Below are 6,000 nucleotides of genomic sequence, written 5' to 3' on the forward strand. Positions count from 1 at the left end.
ACCAAATCCAATACAGGACAGAAATTGGGCAATGCCTGAGTAGGGTTTATGGTTTCCGAGCAAGGGTTGTAGAACTTATCCATAGCAGAGTCCCAAGCCATATTTCTCACTCCCCATGACAAGAGACACAGGATGGAAAGGTAACAGCAACTGTGTCAGGTTTTTTTTTTAAAGGTGATTATATAAAATTAGGCTCCAAACTCAGCTCCAAAGGGCACAATGTCCCACTGACAATGCCACACAGCCTGTGTGGCCAGGTCCGACTGGTAGCCCCAGTCCTGGTCCTGCCACACAAAACCAATCAGGTCACTGGAGGGGCTACAGCAGAAAGACACAATCCGAATGTGGAACAACAAAACTGCTCAGGCACCCGCAGTAGGATCTCCACTCCCCAGGTGTCCTCAGCGGCCACTCCCAGGAGATACCACAGCAGTGTCCCCAGATGAGAAAGTCTCCACATAACTCCAGGCAGCTCAACGGTGTCAGACTTGTGTCTATCCATCATGGATAATGCGGAATCTGCCTGGACACAATACAGCAAACTTAATTTTCCGCTCAAACAGTTGCAAGCAAAGGGGTGCAAAGCTGTACCACTTGGCGGACACACCTGGCAAGTACTCCTGGAAGCAAAGGATCTTTATTCCTGAAGGACAGGGTCTTCCCAGCTCGTGGGGCATGCAGTATCACCACCTTGTAAGCATAATTTAACAGTTTAAGAATGACGACCTGGGGTCTGCCATTTGCCAGCTGCTGGAAGCCCAGACAATGTGCTCGCTCAACATGGAGGGGTCCCATTTGATTTGATAATTCCAAGTTCTGTGGGAATCAGCTCTCCAAGAAGTCAAGCAACTCGGGCTCTGTAACAGACTCCTCCAGGCCCACCAGGTGCAGATTACTTTGCATAGAGTGATTCTCTAGGTCTTTTAGCTTGGCCCAACACAATTCCTGTTCTTTCAGTAAGCAGGCATGGTCTAATTACACCATGGTAACTCACATCTCAAGCTCCCCAGTGCATTGATGGCTAGCAGTAAGTTCCCTGCTTAGGTCCTCCAGCTTGTCTTGCAGGCGGCCAAGCTCATATTTCAGGGGCTGAAACCACTTGTCAAGCATCCCTTCCATCAGCGAGGCAACCTTGGCCACCCATGTGGAACTTAAAGATAGGTCCATGGGGGCTGATAGGAGCTGCTATCTTGTCTTTCAGGCAGCGAGCCATGGTTCACTTCCCTCTGGACCCTTTTAGAGGTCATTCATTGCAAGCAAGTGGGTGCTCTGTGGTGTAAACCCAGAAAATCTGGTAAACACTGCTCCAAAGGTCAATTTGGATGAGAGATGGCAGGAGAGCTCACTATCAACGTCTTCTCCTTATTGAGGTATCACGTGACCTTCAGTATCTTAGGTTTTAAATCCAGCCACCCATCGTAATCACCATGAGTGCCTCTACAGCATTCTCAGCCAAGTCAGGGTGCAGAAGACCTGATCCACAAATTGAACTGGGGACTTGCCACATGGTAACTTGCAATGTTGCCACTGAGCTAGCAGGCCAGCCCAGTTGATCAGTGTTGATGATGTGTACTTTAAGAAATGGGTTCTACGTGGTTTGAGGTTCCCTCCTTTCAGGTCTCTATAGCTGCTGGTCTTCCTTTCTGAGCTGTCAGGGAGCATGACATTTTATAACAATACTACTGTAGTTTTCTTCTAAGCTCCTGTTCTAGCTTTGATTACATCAAGTTACACATTTTAACCTTAAATTTTAATGTTCATAATATTTTTAAATTATTTTGGCTGAAGCAGATGTGATCAATTCTATAAACTTTTGTGTTTTTTGTTGTTGTTGAAAGCCTTTAAAACTGGTTCTTTGAGATTAAATCTATGTTTGGGTTCTCTCTCATCACCGTAGACAAGATCTGAACTATGAACTGCAACTGTATTAGCTACAACCCCACACAAAGAATTACAGCTGTACCAAATAGCGTATTCTACTATTCATCCGAATACAAATAATAGGTATTGAGCTTTAACATAAATAATAAAAGAAGCAATGTGAAATCAGTGATCAAATGTTATTTCAGTAGGATTTAACACAGTGGAGCCCCGGATTATTCGTAATCAAATTTAAATCACTATTTGGCCGAATACGAATAATGTATTCTGACCACTATGCGGGACTGAATCGAATACAAATTGTTACAGCCCTACAAAGAATGTACTTCTGTGAAAGTACTGGTGAACTTTATACTGATGACGGATTTACTAACTACTACCAGTGGCGTAGCCACAGGTGGGCCTGGATGGGCCAGGGCCCACCCACTTAGGGCTCAGGCCCACCCAACAGTAGCACACGTTTGGTGGTAGCTGGTGGGGATTCCAAGCTCTGTCAGCTGAAGACTTCCCCTTGATGGTAACGAAAACAGTACTCTCCACAATACCGGCACCTGCTCATGTTCAGTTTTCCGCACATGCCTGCTGCAGCCTGAAAAGGTAGAAATGAGCGTTTTCTCACCTGCTGAGATATTTTTTGGGTGGTGGCGACGGGGGGTGGGGGTGGGGGTGGGAAGAGAGTACTTGGTGCCCACCCACTTCTTGCCCTAGGCCCACCCAAAATCTGTAGTCTGGCTACGCCCCTGACTACTATTCTACTAGACCCAACTTAGCTTAGAAACTTTAACACCAAATATTTCCTAGGGCTGTACTGAATATTCGTATTCGGCCGAATAGTGATTTAAATTCAAATATGAATTATCTGGTGCTCTACTGTGCTAAATTCTACTGAAATAAACACTTGCTCTCTGACTTCACGTTGCTTCTTTCTTATGTTAAAGCTCAATGCCCATTATTTGTATTTGTCCAACTAATATTTTTCATTATTTGTATTCGACTGAATAGTAAAATATGCTATTTCGGTACAGCTCTAATCATTCTGGGAAAAAAATGTAGAACCTCTTATTTCCATAATCTGAAAAAGTATTTGATCCCTAAGCTCCATGCTATCGTACAGTATAAAATGCTTTCTTTTGCTTCTTGTCACAGTGAGAGGCTCTGCACAGAAGGAGGAATGGGGACATTCGATACCTGCCAATAATAGCATCCACACAACAAATGGAAGTGCTGCCCTAGGAAATAAGTTTCTGCCCTTCTAAGGCAGACTTCATGGTGTGATGCACTTGAAGCTGATAAATGTAAAGCACCCTCTTTTCAAATCCGTCAGAAAGCAGCTGTTCTCATTAAGAAGGGCGTTTTATATCCCTGGCTCTATGAAGAGAATTTCCTTGAACCTTTCATCCCAAACAGAGAGAGGGAAGCTAACAGATTTTTGAGACATCTAACCAGGAAGTTGCTATGGTTGTTGCAACTTTTTGTCATTTTGTACTTAAGGATTTAGTCTTTGGGGACCATTTTTTTTGTTACATTTGTACCCCGCGCTTTCCCACTCATGGCAGGCTCAATGCGGCTTACATGGGGCAATGGAGGGTTAAGTGACTTGCCCAGAGTCACAAGGAGCTGCCTGTGCCTGAAGTGGGAATCTAACTCAGTTCCCCAGGACCAAAGTTCACCACCCTAACCACTAGGCCACTCCTCCACTGTTGCTACTATTTGAGATTCTACATGGAATGTTGCTATTCCACTAGCAACATTCCATGTAGAAGTCGGCCCTTGCAGATCACCAATGTGGCCGCGCAGGCTTCTGCTTCTGCGAGTCTGATGTCCTGCACATACGTGCAGGACGTCAGACTCACAGAAACAGAAGCCTACGCAGCCTTCTACATGGAATGTTGCTAGTGGAATAGCAACATTCCATGTAGAATCTCCAATAGTAGCAACATTCCATGTAGAATCTCCAATAGTATCTATTTTATTTTTGTTACATTTGTACCCCGCGCTTTCCCATTCATGGCAGGCTCAATGCGGCTTACATGGGGCAATGGAGGGTTAAGTGACTTGCCCAGAGTCACAAGGAGCTGCCTGTGCCTGAAGTGGGAATCGAACTCAGTTCCTCAGTTCCCCAGGACCAAAGTCCACCACCCTAACCACTAGGCCACTCCTCCCCATTTAACTTATTTTCTCTCTCTTCAGATATATGTATGTACTACTACTACTATTAAACATTTCTATAGCGCTACTAGACTTACGCAGCACTGTACAAATCACCATGAAAAAGACAGTCGTACTGATATTTCTACTTTGACACAAGAGCTGAGAAGATTCCTCCAGCTTCGTTGACAGCCTAGTGGTTAGTACAACAGACCTTGATCCTGGGGAACTGGGTTCGATTCCCACTGCAGGCACAGGCAGCTACTTGTGACTCTGGGCAAGTCATTTAACTCTCCATTGCCACAGGTACAAATAAGTACCTGTATATACTATGTAAACTGCTTTGAATGTAGTTGCAAAAAACACAGAATGGTAGTATATCAAGTCCCATTTCTATTTCCCTGGAAGATCCTACTACTACTACTACTACTTAGCATTTCTATAGCGCTGCCAGGGTTATGCAGCGCTGTACAAGTTTAACATGGGGAAGGGCAGTCCCTGCTCAAAAGAGCTTACAATCTAAAGGTTACAAACTATGTAGTCAGTGTAGGTATCATGACTGGGGAAGGTGGTTAGGTGCCAAAAGCAAGGGAGAAGAGATGGGCTTTGAGTAAGGACTTGAAAATGGGCAGGGAGGGCGCATGGCGTATGGACTCAGGAAGTCTGTTCCAGGCATAAGGTGATGTGAGGCAGAAGGGGTGGAGTCTGGAGTTAGCGGTGGTGGAGAAGGGTACATTAGTCCACAAGATCATTAACGGCGAAGCCCCAGCCTACATGTCCGAGCTGATAGACCTACCACCCAGAAATGCTAAAAGATCAACCCGAACATACCTCAACCTCCACTTCCCTAATTGCAAGGGCGTGAAATACAAGACGCTACACGCGTCAACCTTTTCTCATATGAGCACACAGCTTTGGAATACACTGCCGCGCAACCTAAGAACGATTCACGAACAAGCTTCCTTCCGCAAATCATTGAAGACCCACCTGTTTGAAACAATCTACGGAAAGAGCCAAAACACATAGAGTCCACACTCACTATTCATCAATGTATCACCCCCCTTAATTCCACATCACCCATACATATACTCACAGAAATATGTACACCCAACATATGTCTTTGTGCTTTACTACTGCCCTTAAGCTTCCCATTGTCTCCTTCCAATGTTTCAATGTTGATGTCCCATTGTAATATTCCTAACGATAGTTCGATTCTCGCATAACCTGTACAATGTAACCCATAACCAAGCTGTACAACTGTATTTCCACTATTCATATCTTATTGTAAGCCACACTGAACCCGCAAAGAGGTGGGAAAATGTGGGATACAAATGCAATAAATAAATAAATACAGATAGGAGTGATTTGTCCTGAGAGCGGAGGTTACGGGTGGGAACATACAAGGAGAGGAGGGTAGAGAGGTAATGGGGGGCTGCAGATTGAGTGCACTTGAAGGTCAATAGGAGGAGCTTGAACTGTATACGGTAGCGGACTGGGAGCCAGTGAAGCGGGAGGGGGGTGATATGAGAGTAACGGTTCATGCGGTAGATAAGACGTGCGGCGGAATTTTGGACAGATTGAAGGGGGGATAGATGGCTAAGTGGGAGGCCAGCGAGAAGAAGGTTGCAATAGTCAAGACGAGAGGTGACGAGCGAGTGCACGAGGGTTCGGGTGGTCTGATCAGAGAGGAATGGGCGGATTTTGCTAATATTATAGAGGAAGAAGCGACAGGTCTTAGCTGTCTGCTGGATATGGGCAGAGAAGGAGAGGGAGGAGTCAAAGATGACTCCGAGATTGCGGGCTGAAGAGACGGGGAGGATGAGGGCGTTGTCAACAGAGACGGAAAGTGGGGGAAGAGGAGAAGAGGGTTTGGGTGGAAAGACAAGGAGCTCAGTCTTTGCCATGTTCAGTTTCAGATGCCGGTTGGACATCCAGGCAGCGATGTCTGAAAGGCAGGCCGAAACTTTGGCC

The sequence above is a fragment of the Microcaecilia unicolor genome, chromosome 7 (assembly GCF_901765095.1).
Source record: "Microcaecilia unicolor chromosome 7, aMicUni1.1, whole genome shotgun sequence".
Taxonomy (NCBI): domain Eukaryota; kingdom Metazoa; phylum Chordata; class Amphibia; order Gymnophiona; family Siphonopidae; genus Microcaecilia; species Microcaecilia unicolor.